At 36.8% G+C, this 20,241-nt stretch overlaps 1 protein-coding gene across 1 annotated transcript in view; it reads right to left on the reverse strand.

The window, feature by feature from the left end:
- The window catches only part of SCN9A (sodium voltage-gated channel alpha subunit 9), a 168,903-nt gene extending 149,045 nt beyond the window's left edge, over positions 1-19,858 (reverse strand). Inside the window, exon 1 of the mRNA XM_044768770.2 lies at positions 19,556-19,858. The gene's annotated coding sequence lies outside the window, so the exon portion shown is untranslated. The remainder of the gene's footprint in view (positions 1-19,555) is intronic.
- Positions 19,859-20,241: the final 383 nt, after the last annotated feature.

Consider the following 20,241-nt stretch of genomic DNA (forward strand, 5'->3'; position numbering starts at 1 on the left):
CTTTGCAGAGAGTTGTGCATGTAACTAATTTGGAGTTATTAATATAGTTGAACATAAATATAGCTAATTTTCACTTGTAGAAAATTTCGAAAATATTGAACAGCATAAAGACTAACATAAAATTAACTTAGAAAAAAATCACTGATGATATGTTGAGGCATTTACTTTGTCTCTTAACCTACATATACACAGCCAAAATGCTTTCCAAGAAGCCTGTAAAAATTTATGTTCCCTCTAGGAATATATAAGCACATATTTTTTCTATACCCAAACAATATTAAGTATAATAATTTTTAAAATGCTTCCCAATTTGATAGTAAAAAAAAGTTTTCTTTTTGTTTTTTGAGGAAGATTAGCCCTGAGCTAACATCTGCTGCCAATCCTCCTCTTTTTTTGCTGAGGAAGACTGGCCCTGAGCTAACATCCCTGCCCATCTTCCTCCACTCTATATGTGGGACGCCTGCCACAGTATGGCGTGACAAGCAGTGCATACGTCTGCACCCAGGATCCAAACTGGTGAACCCCAGGCTGCCGAAGCAAACTTAACCACTGCACCACCCAGTCAGCCCCCCAAAATGTTTTCTTTTAATATGTGCATTCCATGGAACGTTTTTGTTTCTTCTTTGATAAATCTGTTTATCCACGTTGTCCTTTTTCTATTGGGGCATTCATCATTTCCTGCTTTGATAAGGAGTCTTTTTATGCTAAGAATATTGACCTCTTTTCACAAAAGTTTCTATTTATTTATTTTTTGCCAGTTTCATCTTTTCATTTTTGTCTTTGGCAAATCTGGTTTTTGAAAAGAAACAGAAATGTATAATTACTACTTAAAAGAACTATGAAGTTACTTTATAATTAAAATATTCACAATTTTTGTACACAATTATATTTTTTCCTAGTGCAAGAGCAGAGTTTTATTTTCCAGATATATATCTGGGAAGCACAGGCCTAGGAAACAGATATGCACACAGCCTTTGGAGGCTTGTCTGAGGCTGAGAGCCGTTGCTCATGTTACCTCAAATGGAACTATCCATCTCGACCTTTGTGTCTTCTGTTTTCTCAGTGTTTGAGTCATGCACCTCCTCAGATCTTCTGTACAGCCTTTCTTGCATTTGGAATTTTGTACAGTAAAATTTCTTTAATTCAGATAACTCCATTCTAAATCAGGCTAATAGTTATATATATTATAATTATGTATTATATTATATTATATATGTTATATTATAATGTTTTATATTTTTATACACATTATGGTTTGCAAAACACTTTTAGATGCATCACTCATTCACTCAAATTCATTCCATACATATTTTTAAGGACCCATTATTTGATTACAAGGCTAAGCTTCAGAGCAGTTGGTAACTCCAAGAATAGAACACTTTTAAATTGAATAGGTGGGCCCAAACTGCAGGTTTACAACTCTCGTTTTTTTCCCTAAATAGCATTCATATATTTATTTTTGAAAAATAAATATAGCCACAAAACTCAAAAGTATGTATAATGAAAAGTAACTCTCCCTCTCTCCCTTATTTCCCAGCCGCCCAGATTCCTGGGTGGGAACCACGGGTACCAATCCCTTATGAATCCATCTATGTGGTTTTATAAACACATACACACCTATTAACTTTTCATACAAATAATACCCTACATATACACTGCTTTATATTTTGTGTTTGTCACTTGAAAAGATACCCTGGAAATATTTCCATTTTACTATGTATAGAGCCACCACATCTTTTTATAACAGCTATTAAATACCTATTTTATGGATGTGCCAAAACTATTTAGCTATTTCCCCTTGTAACTATTTAGGTTGTTTCCCACAGCCACAATGATTATCTTCTCATACATAGCTTTGCAACATGGAATTACATTCATGAGACAAATGCCTGAGAGTGAAATTGCTGGGTCATAATTGTATCTACATTTTTAACCTGGAAAAAAGATAATATTGCCAAATTACTTTTCATAGAGGTTCTACCAATTCATACTCCCCACAAAGAATGTGTCAAGGATTGTTGGCACACCTCTTCAACACAAAGTTTTATAAAATTTTTCTTCTTTGCCATTTTAAGAAGTGGGAAATGATAACTTCCTCTTTCAGTTTGTGTTTTCTCTTATGAGTGAGGCTGGAGATATTTTCGTATCCTGAGAAACCATTTGTGCTTCCCTTTCTGTGAACTCTCTGTACACAGCCTTTGTTCATTTTTATAATGGGCTATTGGTCTGTTCTTATTAATTTAGGAACTCAACATCAAAATGAAATTAGCCATTTTCTATGGTATATAATACAAATATTTTTATCAGTTTGCTGTTTCTCATTTCTTTTGGTTTATAGTGATTTTTGCCCTTCAAAGCATTTACAGTCATGTCTCACTTAACAACAGGAATACATTCTGAGAAATGCATTGTTAAGAGATTTTCCCCTTGTGCGAACATCACAGAGTGTACTTCCACAATTCTAGATAGTATAGACGACTACACACCTAGGCTGCTATATGGTACTAATCTATAGGATCACTGTTGTATATGCCATCTGTCATTGATCAAAACATCAGTTGTTCAGCACATGACTGTACTTTTTTATTAAACTGAATTCACCAAGCCTTTCTCTAATGGCTATTGTGTTTACACACCTTAAAAAAATTTCTACTTTAAGATTTTGAAAAAACTTCTACCTATTTTCTTCTAGTAATATTTCTTCTTCCTTGCAGTTTATATTTTATATTTTAAATATTTGATTCATCTGAAATGTATCTTGGATTAAGTTGTGAGGCAGCAATCTGAATTTATCTTTATCCAAATGGCTATCCAGTTGTCCCAATGATACCTATTAACTAATATTTCCTCCCACCTCTCTGAGATGTCATCTTTATAATTCTCATATATAATTGTGTCTATTTCTGAAGAGTATACTTTCTTCCACTGAGATATGCATTTGTACCAGTACCACACCATTTTAATTACTCTGGTTTTATGAAATAATTTAACATCTAATGGGGTTAGTCCTATCAGATATCACTCTGTCTTGTGTATATTCTCCTAGCTAACCAGACTCAGGTTATCTAATGTCAAAGGGTGAAAATCTTTTTTTTAATTTCATTAGGATTGCAGCAGAATTTTAAGTTGACTTAAAAATAACTGCCACCTTTTTTAATACCTTCTCTTTAGATCATAAACACAAACTATACCAACATAAGAAAAATGAGCTGAGCTGGCTAACCACTTTAGAACTTCTAACGTTAAGTATATCATCTATAAATTAAATATAATAGTCAATAAATAAGTAATCAGTCATTTTAATTAAGCACTTTCCTGATTGTTGGATTCTTACTATTGCATCCTTCATATTTAGCACCATGTTAATCATATTAATAAATTCTTAAAATGATTTTTATTTCTTAGAGATGCATAACTTGAGGTATGACCAACACTAGCCTAATTGCTTCTCAGGCAGACTTTTTATGGCATTTTACGGTATTCAAACAATTTGCAAAAAAACCTTGTTATAATGTGATAACTTTATATTTGGGGAGGTAGATGTATAGTTAGGGATTTACTTCTAGATTCTTTGATGAGAAAAATTATCAATAGATTGTGATCTAAGTCTTTCATAACACTCTGTAATGATTACCTTTATTATACTTTAAGATAGAAGTTGTCTGTGTGTGGACACACAAAATATAATATTCCTCAAATTAACAAAAAATTAAAGTTTATAGGGCTGGCCCCGTGGCCGAGTGGTTAAGTCTGTGCGCTCCGCTGCAGGCGGCCCAGTGTTTCGTTGGTTCGAATCCTGGGCACGGACATGGCACTGCTCATCAAACCACGCTGAGGCAGCGTCCCACATACCACAACTAGAAGGACCCACAACGAAGAATATACAACTATGTACTTGGGGGCTTTGGGGAGAAAAAGGAAAAAATAAAATCTTTTAAAAAATTAAAGTTTATAATCCCAAGAAGCATGTTACTTTGGGGGAAATTAAAGTTCTTGTCAATTACTGCTGGTATATCTTAAAATTTTAACAGAAAAATTCATATATTCTCATCTATACATTATGTATGAAGGAAAATGGAAAAACATTTCTTGGTTCACATTAACCTTCTCTATTAGTCAGAATTATCCTTTCCTGAGAGCAGAAAGCCAACATGGACTTAGATGAGCTCTAGGGTCACTAAAATACAACTGCAGAAGAGGTCCTAAACCTTTTTATAAAGGTTTATTAAAAAAACACTTTTATAAAGTGTTACATAGAGAGTGCATTTCCACTCTTTGATTATGCACATATCCACTTCCTCCAAAACATCAGCAGGGTTGAGGAGAAAGGGAATAATAGCTTTGGGGCCGGCAAGCTTAGGTTTGAATTCCCTGATTATAACACATAACTAGCTCTGTGGCATTATGCAAATTCCTCATAAATAAAACGAGGAAAGTATCTGTCTTACAAGATTATTCCTTGTAGAGGAGGTAGAATAGAAATAGTTTCTGTAAAGTGTCTACCACAGTACCTAGGCTAAATAAATATTATCAATATACTATCTTTTTTCTCTATATATACTACAATTTAAATGATAAACCATGAGTTGGCCATTAAAAGTAAAACCGCATTAAAATCTTTTCTTTTTGGTGAGGAAGATTGGCCCTGAGCTAACATCTGTGCCAATCTTCCTCTATTTTATATGTAGGTCGCCACCTCAGTATGGCTGAGGAGTGGTATAGGTCTGGGCCCAGGATCCGAAGACTTGAACCTGGGCCACCAAAGCAGAACATGACGAACTTAACCACTATGCTACGGGGCCAGCCCCTTATCAAAATTCTAAATGGAGAATACTTGTTACTTATATTTTATTTCATTTTCCTAACTTGTTTATGGCTTTAATCTAAAACCCAGGTTCACAGTAAAACAGGAAGACAGCATAACATAGTTGGTAACTTTGTGGCTCCAGAGAGAGAGCTGGGTTCAAATCCCATCTCTGCTGCTTACTAGCTTGTGTGCTTGGGCAAGTTAATCTCTCTACAGCTTGGTTTCTGCATCATAAGTCAGGGATGAAAATTATTATCTGATAAGATCATTTTAAGGGAAAAATGAGACACTGCATTTTAATCATTAAGCACATTTCCTGGTACACTTTAAGCGCACAATACATTCTAACCATTCACTTAGCACATTTCCTGATATATTTTAAGTGCAAAAAAAAATTTAACCATTATTATTAGTGATTTTTATCAACTTTCTTATAAAATTGATTTTGCATGCCTAATGTTCTTAAGGAAGGAGAATAAATTTGGTTACTTCATAATAGATAAATATTCGTACTGCCTATGCAGAACCTTCTTTTTCTTTATTTTTGCTGAGAAAGATTTGCCCTGAGCTAACACCTGTTGCCAATCTTCCTCTTTTTTTTTCCTGTATGTGAGTCACTGCCACAGTGTGGCCACTGACAGACAAGTACTGTAGGTCCATGCCCAGGGACTGAACCTGGCCCTTTGAAGTGGAGCATGCTGAACTCAACCACTAGGCCACTGGGGCTGGCCCCAGAACCTTTTCTTCTTAAGGAGATTTTAATTTAGGTATTTTAAAGATTAAAATAAATCTATGATAATTGCAAAACCAAGACTACACTGCTTTCTACCAACAGATGGCGAAATACATCACATAGTCATTCAGTGCTTGCCAACACAAGGCTCGATACATGTGTGCATTGTTTTTAAGTGGTGACAAAAATTTTTAAATCCATCAGCCTTGTTAAATGCAAACATATTGAGAATACTGAAATTTTTAATAACAAAAGAATTATAATATGATGGAAATCAAAGTAGAAACAACAAAATAATTGAAAGTGTAAGAAAATAAGGAATGTGGCAATTGCATAAAAAATTAATCATCTGACAGTAGAAAAGATTCTCTAGGACTGAGCAGGGTCATGCAATAGGTTGAAAGTGCTGAGCCTGGGCAATGGCCAGAAAGACACAAAGAGACTTTTTTTTATTTAAAGGGAAAATGTTCTAGCATGGGTCAGATGATTTTTCTTCATTAGTAGTGACTGCTCCAGAACTTAATGCTAAAGCAAGAGTGGGTCTGATATTCATTCAAGAAGGTATAATCCAAACGTAGTGACAGCTGTTCATGAAACATTCCTGGCAGGCCAAGAAGGGTTCAATATTACAAACAAGCCTTTTGCAAACTAAAATGTTCATCAACAGAGGAACTTCTTGTGTTTCATAATTCTCTACTCCCTCCTAGAACTAGAGGCTGTCACTATGACACGGCATGTAGTAGCCCTGGCCTTAATCTGGGAATGTGATGAAACCCATACAATATTGTTTAAAATGTATTCTCTTTTGAGGTTATTCCCGTTTAAAAGATATTCAGAAGATGAAGGGTATGGTTATTTTTAAAAAGAGGTGAATTAAATGTATGATAGTATTTCTTACTTTCTACCATTTTGAGACAACATTTTCAGAACCTCATAATAGATGTAAACAGGCTTAGAATAGTGGAAAAAATTCCAGATTAGATAGTGGCCACAGAGTAAAAGGAAATGAGAAGAAAATAATTCCTATCCTTTCTCAAATTTATATTCTAGGAGATATCTGATCAGAAGACTTGGATTCTGAGAAAAGGTGAATATTTAGGCAGAAGAGCGTATAATAATTCAAAGACAAAGATACTTAGCTTTGAGTTATAGGCTTTACTTATTTTGGCTATTGTTCTTATTAATGCATTGAACTGCTTAAAAACAAAAAGATGTTCACAATGTCCTATTTTCATGACAATATAAACTGTACTCACTGACCTTGAGTTTTCATAAATAGGCGCCATTTTTCATTTGCTGGTAGCTACCCAAGGGGAAAAGGTGCTGCCTATGGGACTTATCTTCCACAAGACTGTCTAATGGAACAAGAAATATCTGTGGTACAAACTCGAATCTTCAAATTTCTGTTCTCAGTAGCAAACTCTTCTAAAAACACTTCTAACAGAATTGATTAAAAAATTAGTATCTTCACTAAGAGTTACGAGAAAGAGGAAAGAGGATTTTTGAACTTATTTTACTAAAATGAATCTAAGATTCTAAATAGCAGAAGTCACTGATTTACTACACACTTAAGGAAACAAAATAGTCTTTCTTTTTCACTAATTTACTCAGTTGTTTCCTCACTCAAGTATTATTGAGCACCCACTCTGTGTGAAACATTGTCCTAGAGTTGGAGGGGATGTAACTGTAGCAAGAGAGAATTCTTGCTTTATGTAATTATATTATCTAATACCTAGGATCATAATATAAAGAGTTCCTGAATCAATTAACTATTTAGCAAGGAATCAGAATTCCTAGACTACAAAAGAAGGGACCAAACTCCAACATTTTTCAATAATAGGATTGGTCAAAAGGATGAGTGAATACAATCAGACAGCAGGAGAATATGAACATATGATATTAGGAATCCCACTGCGTTGCTAGTACACTCTTCCAACAATTCAAGAATTTGACTCTTACCATACAAGAAAAAAAAGAAAAACTTAGATAGAAGTTATTGAAAGGAAAGGTGAATGTTCAGAGTAAGGAGTATTTGAATTACAAAGCAGACCCCTGGGAGTGAAAGATGAAGAAAAGTTGGAGACTCTTAGACTCTATAATGTCTATAGGAATTGGAAAAAATAATCACCAATGGATCACAGACATAAACATAAGAGCTAAAACTATAAAACTATAATAAGAAAATATAGAAGAAAACCTTCAGGACATTGGATTTGGCAATGATTTTTTGGATACGGCACAAAAAACATAGGCAGCAAAAGAAAAAAATGGATAAATTAGATTTCATTCCAAATTAAAACGTTGTGTATCAAAGGATACTATCAGAAAGTGAAAAGGCAACCCAGAGAACAGACAAAATATTTGCAAATCATTTAAGTGATAAAGAATTAATACCCACAATACATAAAGGACTCCTACAACTCAACAACAAAAACAAACAACCCCATTCAAAAATGGCCAAAGGACTTGGATAGACATTTCTTCAAAGAAGAAATACAAGTGGTCAGTAAGTACACGAAAAGATATTCAGCTTCACTAATCATTAGGGAAATGCAACTCAAAACCACGAGATGCCACTTCACACACAGTAGGGTGGCTATTATAAGAAAAAAAAGAGAGAGAAAATAAAGGTCAGTGAGAGTGTGAAGACATTAGGACCCTTAAACATTACTCGTGGGAATGTGAAATAACACAGCTGCTGTGGAAAATGGTATGGCAGTCCTTCAAAAAATTAAACACAGAATTGTCACATGACCTTGCAATTCCACTTGTGGGTATATATGCAGAAGAATGAAAAGCATGGACTCAATCAGATTTGTACACCAATGGTCACAGCTGCATTATTCAGAATGGCCAAAAGGTAGAAACAACCCAACATCCATAGATGCATGAAACGTTTAGAGTGAAGTTCATTCAGCTATAAGTGATGAAATGGAGAAAAAACAGGGAATGTGGTGTATACACACAATGGAATATTATACAGCCTTAAAAAGGAAGGAAATTCTGATACATGGTACGACATTGATAAACCTTAAAAATATTATGTGAGGTGAAATAAGCCAGTCACAAAAGGACAAATATTGTATGATTCCACTTATGTGAGGTTCCTAAAATAGTCATCTTCATAGAGAAATAAAGAATGGTGGTTACCAAGGACTGGGGGTAGAGGAGGGAATGAGAATTTATTGTTTAATGAGTATAGAGTTTCAATGTGGTATGATGAGAAAGTTCTGGAGATGGAAGGTGGTGAAGGTTGCACAACAATGTGAATGTACTTAATGCCCCTGAATTGTACACTTAACCATGGTTAAAAGGGTGAATTTTATGTTACGTATATTTTACCACAATAATTCTTTTTTTTTAAATTCACAAAAATTTCCTGGAAACTGTAAGGAAGAGATGGTCCATAGGACACCAAAGTCATAGCAGTTAAGAGTGGGTCAACTTTGACAGGATACATGTGTGTGTCCCTGGTATCTATTTTGTCAGGCAGTTCTCCCTCATATCTATATACCACCACTATTTCATGGGAAATAATTATACAATAGATATAAAAATTAATCAAAATATTACTGTACTCTCACCATGTTTTAGTTTCCAGAATTTAAACATTTAAAGATACTCTCAATTGTAACCTCTGTCATATTAGCCCTTTTTTCTTCAAATGGTAATAAGGGCTTCCAAGAATCTAATCTATTACAGATGGAAAGAGAATATGAAACATTTACATAAAAATCATAAAAAAATGATGAAAGATTAATTTTGTCTGGAAATTAGGAGTTTCCCAATCATTTATTTGGATTGTGTGGTACCCACGTCCAGAGTAACATCCAGTAAATAAAAAAAAAGGAAACTTCATCCCCTTCCAAAGTTTGTCCCAAGCCAGTCATTGCAGCATTGGCTCATCATACAGACCTCCAGGCAGACTTAGTAATCTTTCCAAATTGAGAAAAGTTCCTTATCTTCAACTACTTTCTACCTTGTTCTCTGAACTCCAGCCACCCTGACTTCCTTGCTGTTCCACAAACACATGAACTATGCCTTAAGGCTGTTGCAATAGCTGCTTCCTGTGACTGGAAAGATTTTCCTGTTGCTGAGCTAGCTGCCTCATTTCCTCACCTCCTCCAGGTCCCTGCTCAAATATCGCCTCTAAAAGCCTTTTCTAACCACCATTATTAAATAATGCCTCCTTCCCTTAATTCTTTCTATCCTGCTGTATCTTTCTTCACAGCAAATATTATAATAAAAGGACAGATAGTGGTGAATATTTGTTTATTGACTCATTTTCTGTCTCAAAACTAGCATGAAACCTCAATGTTTTGTTCACTGCTGTATCTACAGTGTCTACAATAGTAGCTACTCAATAAATACTTGCTGAAGGCAGGAAGTGAATAAAGGAAGAGGGAAGGAAAGAAGAAATTACTGTTAAATTTCAGAAAATATAAATGCTGAGAATAGTGACACTGAGCGTTCTAGGAACTGACCTGGAACAACTCAGCATCCCATTACCACCGCCCTTGGGATCTCTGCCAGCTTGTCCCTCCCCACAAACCTCAATAGCATTGAGACCAACTTGGATGCCAACTCCTGATCTATACTTTTTGGAGGCCAACCAGACAGGGCTTAATGATGGATCACCAGCGCAAGACAAATCAGTTGGAAATTTTAGTTCTAACTTTTTTTTTTAGCATCTGACTGCCAGTCCACCTCGCAAGCAAATGCTCCAACAGATGACTCTCACTTTTAGGAAAGGATTTGAGCTTCAGCTTTGTAATGCATCAGCTTGAGTACACGTTAAAATATTTTGTCTCATTTATGCAATTGTCATCAATAATTGGTGAACCCAAATTGTGGGTTCCAGAAAATAAGCAGGAGTGCTGTGCCTTTCTTGAGTGAGAAATAAGAAATATGACTGTCTTTCATCAAGACCAATAATGGTAAAAAGCTAGGTTTGAGAAGCATAAATTACAAAATCCTTGTTAACTTCGTCCTCCTACATTCTTAGAAAGTAAGTTTCAGTGAAAAAGAGATATTTTTAGTAAAAGCTGAGCACATGGGGCCAGCCCGGTGGTGCAGCGGTTAAGTTTGCACATTCTGCTTCTCGGCGGCCCATGGTTTGCCAGTTCGGATCCCGGGTGTGGACATGGCCCCACTTGGCAAGCCATGCTGTGGTAGGCGTCCCACATATAAAGTAGAGGAAGATGGGCACGGATGTTAGCTCAGGGCCAGTATTCCTCAGAAAAAAAGAGGAGGATTGGCAGATGTTAGCTCAGGGTTAATCTTCCCCGGGGGAAAAAAAAGTTGAGTACATAGTTGTACAATAAATGATTCATTTTTTCAGCAAATATGTATTAAGAATGACTGTATGTTAGGCACCATGCAGGGATGCCAATATGAACAAGCTATGGTTCTCCCTTAAAACCTTAACAGTCTAGTGGACAACCTGCCAGTCTACAATCACTAGAACAGACTGAGACATATCATAGAACTCAGGGGTCCAATTTCCAATGGTTTTTATATCCGACTCAAAGTAGAGTGTCTAAGTAGATAAGAGATATTAAAAGAAAATCTTTTGCATTAGAAAATCATTATAAGGGTAATGTAAAATAAATTAATTTTCCAAAAATGTCTTAAAATTCTTAAGAGTAACATTAAAACCTTGAATCATTAATGTTAAAGAAATACCTTAACTGACATAATTCATTAGCTTTTTGCAACTGTAAGTTCCACGATTTAGGTTACATTTGAGCGTATCAATTTGTGGTACGAAAAAAATGTGTACTCCTCTAATTAAGAATGTCTGTATTCTTAACTTCTAGGACATAAGAACACTTTAGATGAACACTGTCGACCTATTTCCTTACCCTGTACAAGGTCACTTTGCTTTCTCTACTTCTCCATCCCCAACACCCAAGATCTCATATGTGCAACTTCATTCCCTGTTTTTTCTCCAGTTCACCACTTACAGCTGAACAAACTTCACCCTCGACATCTCAGGCACATATCTCTTTCCGTGACTACTCGTTTTCTTTCAACTCTTGTTTACCTTGGGAAAGTCCTTTTTCCTATTTGGATTCCCTCATAACGAAACAAACAAAATATTCTAATTGTGGCCAAGTCAAGTCAGAATAGTACAATGACAACCTTAGACCAGGAAAGAAAAGTCACTTAACTTCTAAAACAACCTCAAAAACACTTTAAATGTATAGATACATTTCTTACTGTCATAATGTTTTCAAACTTCCTCCTAAATCTTAATTTCAGTTTAACACAAAGGTACTTCCCAAGAACCGGCATTCAAGATCTACATGTAACAATCTTCAATTTTTCTTTTTCTTGTTCTCTAGTATTGTAATTACATAGCTTGCTACAGTTAATTGGTTATTTCAGCTCCATTACGCATATCAAAGGCTTTTGTGGTAATATAACCACCAGGTCTACCTGTGCGGCAGATGTGCAACCATATTCTTGGGATAAACAAGGTTTTCTTTCCTTTAAAAAGCATGTGTATGTCACTCAGGTTTAGTCGCCACTTGAGTCTTTGGGAAGGTTATGTCACTTCTGAGCCTCAGTCTTCTCACCTTAAAGGGTGGTCGTGGGGATTTAAAAGGAGCATTTGCAAATCCCTTACTGTCTGCTGGGCAAAAATGAGACTTCCATAAATGAGGCTGTTCAATTAGTTATTATCAGTAATATTAACAAGATGTAAATTGTGCTGTCCATATTTTCCCTTATGGCAGTGTACCAGTTATACATGCATTTTCTGTCTTCATGATGCTTCCATGGCCCACCTCTTACAACACATAGTCTACTATTTTTTGTAAGTGAGGAAGAATTGTGGATTGCTAAGGAAAATAATAAATAAAAATGATTCGGTTATTACCCTTAATGTGATGATCTGCTTTACCAGATTCTGATTTTTGTTGATGTCTCACTAATGAAATAAAGTGAATGGACATATTGGCAAATGCTTCCCTCAGGCTCAGACATCTTATTTGCTGATTTAAAAATTCAAAGTGAAATTCCTGATTGAATTACTGGAGTAAGTTTGGTTTCACACATAAGGAAAAAATTTCATGATATGCCTTTTTAAAAATTTCCTATCAAAGTAGATACAAGTTGTTTAAGATGCACTAATAGGACATCTTGCAGGTCAACTCCTCCACTGAAATGCTCTCCATCGATGCAGAATTCTGATACAGCAGGTTCAAAAACATAAAGAAAATATAACTCGATAGTTAACAAATTCTTGATTTTTGAACGTCTGTCCCATGTTTTCCTACTGGTAAGTTTTTAGACACTTTGTATAAACTATTTGTAATAGCCTATAACTGACAACTTTCCCAACAGAGTCTTATAAAGAATTCAGAATGGAATGGTCCTCTATTAGAGATGTGTAAGTATAACTGTGTTTAAAAACAGTCAGAGGAAACTGCATTATTAGTATTCATTGAAATAGAATTAAAAGTAAAAGTAACAATGATGAACTTTAGATGCTGTACCATTTGTATTCAAAATATAATCAGAATACATTTTGGTTATAAATATTAATATATTTATTATATAAATATTAATATAAATATTAAGTTACCAAATATCTGGCTACCATTATTGAACACCTCCTTATCATGTGTGAGACATTAAAATGGCTTTTTTGAATATATATATTAAACCTAATTCGTACAGCAACCCTTAGTAATAGATGCTGACAATTTTATAGACAATGAAGTTACATTTGAGAAGTTAAAGTATTTGAGTAAGACCACAGGTTCAGCAAAATAAATATGTAGAAAAACACTTTTTCACTACACTAATATGAATACAAATTTATTCCTCTGTGATTTTAGTACTTTATAAAAATATTTTACATAGATTCTGAAATATAGTAGGAATGTGATAGGAATTTTCAGAGAGCCTCTCTGCACGACCATTCCACAAATATTCATTCCTGAAAGTCTGTTGGGTGATCTCCTACGGCTGTAAGAACCTTGTTCCCAGTTGGTCCCTGGGGATGCCATTTTCCTTCTTCCTACCTGAATTACCAGGAGACAAGTTTGTCCAGGGTAACAAGAATATGTATTATGTTAAAGGGGGAAAAATCATCACTTAAACTTTGTAATATTTTATTCCATGAAAGGATCATCTATAAAGATTGCTCCCATAATGTCTACCTAGATGGAATGTTAACTTTAAATCATCACACAGAGAAAGTGAAGGCACAATTTACCAATAAAATTCTACTTATCCTAATCAAAATGTGCATACAGTTAATAAATTATCCTTACCCTAAGCCCTAAAGGATGTACTGTCTATTGGACTTGAAAGAATAATCATTTAGTGGAGTTTAAACCAAAACATAAACAGATATTTTATTATCATATAGCATTTCTATCATTGTCTCATTTTACTTCTCTTTATGGATCTGAATATTTAAATTTACTTATTTTTTGCATTTCTAAATTATAGGTCCTCAAGAAAATGACATATTTTTATTTCTTAATTTATTTGTTTTTGGTGATGAAGATTGGCCTTGAGCGAACATCTGTTGCCAATCTTCCTCTTTTTTTTCTCCCCAAAGTCCCAGTACATGGTTATATATCCTAGTTGTGTGTCCTTCTAGTCTTTCTATGTGGGATGTCACCACAGCACAGCTTGATGGGTGGTGTGTAGGTCCAGACCAAGGATCCAAACCGGCAAACCCAGGGCTGCCAAACTGGAGCACCCAAACTTAACCACTACACCATCAGACCAGCCCCTGATGACATACTTTTAGATAATTACATTAGATTCTAAGATACATAGCTTATGAGCAACTAGTACAGTTGACAGACACTACATCCAATGAAATCATCCCTACTTTCTAAACTCAATCAGATGACACAGGAAGTCCAGTTTGGCATAGAACACATAGAAAATCTCACTAAAAATCTCTATAGAAATGTCTTTGTACTTACATTTTAATGCATGTATCTAATCTTATTAATTCCTCTTTAGAGGCCTAATTTTCCAGTTATTTGTATTAATAGTTTGACCTAATAGTGCAGCAAAATTTGTATTACTAGCCTATACTTCAAATGTTTGGAAGACGAGATGTAGAAGAGAAGAAGATAGAAAAAAAGAAAGGAAAAGGGCATTCACTGTAGGGCAGAGATGGAAGGTTAATGACATTGTGGACGTACTGACTCCCTCTAAACTTCCACATGAACAATCACAGGTGCAATTAGAGTTTTATCTTATTTTGATAAATGATTCCGAAAGCTTTGTAAAAAATCCAAGGAGACATTTTAAAGAAATTTATGATCAATAACAGCAGTCTCTCAAACACTTGACACAACAAAAGGAAATGATAAAATGAATAGCAATGAAATTACAATTAAAGTAATGGTCTATTTTAATAAAAATATATGGCATTTTTGGCTCCCTGTTATATCACTTTAAAAATCCAAGGGCATTCCATTTCCTACATCTAAAAGAATAACAGCATGTTTTCACAGAAAATACAGTTATTATTCTAAAGAGAAAAGAAGAAAGAACTCTTCTCAGTGGGGCTAAAAAGATATCAAATAATTTGATTCTATATATAATGTCAACTCAAATTTGTCTGTGGCAGATTATGTTTATGGGCACTGTTCAAGGCATTCCCTCCTGCTTCCGTTCTTTATCATGGTCTGGCATTTTTCCTTATCACCCAGAAGGGTTTGATTCCTCCAAATTTCATTCCTCCTTTAGCAGCCAAAAGCTGATGGCTTTCCCTGTTGCCTGAAGCCATTTCCTTCCAGCTCTGCCGAGAGGGAAGAGTAAGTTAAAGCTTCAGTGAAGAAATTTCATTGTGCAGGATGGCAAGACACCAAAACTCCTCTCGTATTCCACAAAAGTAGTCTATCCACATTCTGTGAACTCTCTCCCATAAATCCTCACATGAAAATTATTTTTATACAATTGTATAATATCATTTTATTATGACCTTGCTATCTTAAGTGGTAATCTAACTCTACATAGTTCTGAAGAAGAAAGCTCTAAAACCTCTGTGTAAGAATAAATTAGCTAGTTTGTGACCTAAAATGGAGGGCCATCTTCAATCAGTACCCAGATGCACTCTAACACATTACAATAACCACAACTTGTCACCCTAATAGAAAATCTAATGAAATCCCTGGTGACAATTCACGAAATGGTTTAGTCCTTAAAGAAGAAACATGAGTGCCCAATTCTTTACCAAAACACCCAACAGTGTGGCGGGTCACTTGCTACACAAAAAATATCACTAATCAAAACTGGTCACCTAACAGAAAGCTAAATTTTCAACCAAATGTTAATAGCAAAACTACTTGTTTGTTTAACATCTTTAAGTACAGCCTCAAAAAACATAATGGAGGGATTTATTGCCACACAAAGAGTGTGTGTGTGTGTGCATGTGCGCACGCGTGCAGAAATTCCAATATAAATATGATACTATCATTAACCAGCATGAATTTTGAAGCCCTCTCTGCCCACAATAATACTGATGGATCTTCATGGATTAGCCCACAATGTCTGTCTGAGCCTTCCTTAGTGAACACTTTGGATTTGCGAGATAATTTGCCCCTTGAGCCTGGAGTAAACACCATCTTGAAACCTGCAGGCACTGGATCTATGGCTTCACCTCATATTTCCACCAAGTGAGCTCACTCAAGTATCGATATTTATTACAAACCAATATTTTAAATTTAGCGATTATTGAGGGACTTCACATTCTTGGTAAAGGATACAGATTTAAACCTAATACAGTCATCATTGTATTTTAGGAGTCATTCATACTAAAGTTATATTGGCTTAGGTCAATTTCTTGGCAGAAATACTCCAATTTTTCTTTAAAATATATTTTAATCCAATTGTGGTCACTGCCTTCCTAAGAACGCATGATATAATCTACTTACCTTTGAACACGTTATTGCCTACACTGCTGAGAGATGGGAATACATCTCAGGATATTTTAATTTTACCTCCTCAAAATCATAGTATAGGATTGTACATGTACCAGATACTCAACAAATAAAAAAGAAATTTAATCATAAAGTTTACTGGGTTGATGTGCTCCATGGTGAAATGAGTCATATCTTTGTACTTTATTATTTACATAAATACGTAGGAAGCCCCCAGTACTTCATGCCAGGCACTGTTCTGGAAGCTTGGTCAATGACAAGGGCTTGGTCTCTGTTCCTTTGGAACATTTGATAGACAAATCCACAAAATATCTGCATGCTCTAATACGCACTATGAAGGAAGGAAACAAGACACCAAGACAGAGACTAACAGATGACAGCCAGCTTTAAGAAGGTGATCAAGAATGGTCTCTCTGAGGAAGAGAACTTTGAGCTGAGATTTGAAGTTGGAGAAGGAGTTAGCCATTCAAAGAGTAGAAGGAACAGTCCAGGCACTGGGAATAGCATTTCAAAAGGCCTTAGGAAGTGAAATTACTCCAGGTGTCCCAGGTACTAAAAGACCAGTGTGGCTGGAGCATATAAATGAGGGGGAGACGGGTTCGGCGCGGTTGTAGAAAAGGGCCAGATCAGAGAGGGAGCTGCATGCTGACAGAAGGAATTTGTTGTTGATCAGTTTCTGTGTTTCTGCATTTATTCCTTTTTTCTATGCAGTCATGAGCCAATGAATGCTTTTAAGGAGAGGTAAGATGGTATTGCCTTGTGTGGAGAGTGAATTGCAAGGGAGCAAACTATGGAAGCAGAGAAACTAAAGTGAAGCCCGGAGCAGGAATCCAGGTAAATGACGATCATGGTCTGAACTAATCTGGTGGCAGTGTGGATAAAGAAAACAAGGTGGGAGAGATATATCTGAGAACTGTAATTGCACAGAGATAAGATATTGGGAGATAAGACTGATAGATCTAAATATGGACTGGATATGGATGAAATGCTCTCATGAGGAAGAAAGAGAGCAATCAACACTTGACGGATGGTGAAGACATCTATTCAGATGATGAAGATTGGGGGAAAGGATCTGAGACAGTTTTAGGGAAAATCATAAGTTATTACCATTATGACATTGAGAATGATCCATTTACATTAATAAACTTTAAGCTCCTTTACAAAGTCATGCCTCGTATTAGAAAAATACCATACAAATCCTTCCAGCACTTCCCACTCTTTCATATATCTAACGGGAACAGAAATTAGATAAATATTAATTCTTTTATTCATGCAAAATGCAAGCTTCTATTTTCTTTCCTTGCCAAAGAGAAAGTGGGTTGGTCTTATTGAAAAAGGTGAATAGGACCTCGCTGATTCCACTTCTGAATTTCTTACTTTTTCTTTGCTGCCAAAACTCACCTCAGCAACAGGTAGCAAACACAGAAGCACTACCACAGGAGGACTCCCATGATTACCTCTGGGTCCTAGGAGACACAAGGATGCTCTTGGCAGAGAGCCAGACCTGACTCATCTTTCTTCTGTAGAAGCATCAGGTACCGCGTAAGCCATAGGAATCATGGCATACTGTATACCCGGCCTTTCTAAAAATATGCCACTGTGTCCCAGGACTGCACAGTGGTTCCCTTCTAAAGGGGAATTTCCAATAGACAGGTATTTTAAACATCTACACAATACAAAAACTTATCTTAGGCAAGACTATTATCAGTTGTCTAAACAGAGGGGACACTCTCCATTACATCAAATTCATATTTTGTCTCCCTTTTGTTATGAATAAGTTATTCTAACAGTCATGATAATTCCATACATAGGGATCAGATCAGATTTCAAATAATCAACAAAAAGTTTCAAAAATCCTACCTACCACGGTTTCTAAGAAAGCGAATGCTTATTTAAATTTTTAAAAACAATGGAAAAAGAATTAGAAGACTTTCCAATAAAATAAACTATTTAATAATTGTATTTGGTTTGCAGATTCTATAGAGAGAGGTTTTATTGATGTTAAAGCAAAAATCATGAAAATATACTTTAAATTACCAAAAGAAAGAAAGAAAGAAAAACAACAATGTCTTTCTCCTGCCCACTGGGACGCAGGAGAAATAGAGAAGAACATTAATTGTGTTTCTGAAAAGAACTGAAGCTCCCAACACTGACACACAGAAACTGAAAATCCACCATTCTTTTAAAAGCTTATGTTGATTTTATTTTATTGAAGTGAGCTTTTTAAAAACTCCCCTCACCTTCTCTCATTTAAAAATTGCTCTTAGCTTCAGAGGAGATATAAAAGACTACGAAGGCTGCAACTGTAATAAAAAAATACTAAAATAATGAGTAAAATGTTCCCTCTAATCACAAAAGTTGGCATTATAAGTTTCTAGTTTGGTAATCTTGCTTTGATCTTTTAATTATTTAATACAAGTAATGAAAATACCTATTTCTTTCTAAAAGTAAATGACAGTTTCAGTTGAAGTCGATAAAAAGTTAAAATGATTCTGAATCTTACCTGAATTTCCTTAGAAAACGTTCATTCGTTTGAAAAAAATAAACTGTGTCGCGAAATGGGGCTAAGCCGGCTTGTCAATCATGTGTGTTTGTGTGCTCCGGTGGGGTGCGGCACTGCTCCGCGGGCCCCACAGGTAGTATCAGCTCTGCTGATTCTGCACACTCACCTTTGCAGATGGGAAATACAACACATGCTTTCTGCTCGTAAAGAATACGACCTGCCCCTGGAACCTAAACCCACCCAACAACTCTGCTAGCGTAGACAGAAAGAAACAACAGACTGGAAACCATCAGGTATAGGTGCCTTGCCTTTCCACATTTTCAGAACCCGCCAGCAAATCCACAGGGTCAAAACCAGCAAAAGACCGGCCTTACAATAGGAATAGTTGCCTTTCCAGCTCCTCTTGCTCCAATTGCTGGGACCTCCCCGCCCAGCTTCTCCCCTACTTTCCAGGTGGCGTAACACCGGGTGGCCAAAACCCAGAGACGTGAAAATGGACACAGGTGGGTGTGGCGGTTGAAGAGAACACTGGCGAGAGACTGGAGGCTTCCCTGCCCGCCAACCGGAGGAGCAAGAGAAAAGGCACTTACTTGCAAGCTTGCCCGCCGATCATGCCCACCCAGAGAGCCCGCAGCACCTGGCCCCAGGAGAGGGCGCGGGCTTCAGGGACCCTTCCTCGCTCCCGGCCTCTCTCGCCCGGCGTTCTCTCTGCTGCTGTTTCTCCCTCTTTCTTTGGGCTCCTGTTGCTCAGCGGGCGCCTGCTCCTACCAGCCACCGGCACTCAAGCTAGCCCAGCCCCAGCCAGCCCAGCGGGCGCAACTGGAAACCAGACACCCGCCGCCGGAGCGCTGGCGAGGGCCGGTGTGGAGACAGCGCCCCTCCTTCCGGGGCGCGCCCAGGGCAGCGGCAGCCCCGCCTCCCGCGGGCAGCAGCGCCGAGGTGCTCCTTCCACTCCTCCCTCCCCGCCCTCGCCCCAACCTCCTCCCTCTCGTATCTCTCGGCTGGCGGCGCAGGGCGGGGACCCGCCTAGGGGCGCGGTGGTGGAGATGCTGCATGCTGCATCCAGTGCGCTAGTAGAAGGCAGAGGAGGGGGTCGCACGACTTCCCATGCGCGGATACCCCGTTGGGTGGGGCGTGTGTGTGTGTGTGTGTGTGTGTGTGTCCTGCAGCCAGAAGAGCCCTTCCCTTACCTCACCCCCGCCCCCATCACCCCTTCCTCCCTTCCTGCTCAGCAGAATCTGCTAACGTTTCCGAGAAGCCACTTAGTATGGCTTGG

Source organism: Equus asinus, chromosome 4 (genome assembly GCF_041296235.1).
Source record: "Equus asinus isolate D_3611 breed Donkey chromosome 4, EquAss-T2T_v2, whole genome shotgun sequence".
Classification (NCBI taxonomy): Eukaryota; Metazoa; Chordata; class Mammalia; order Perissodactyla; family Equidae; genus Equus; species Equus asinus.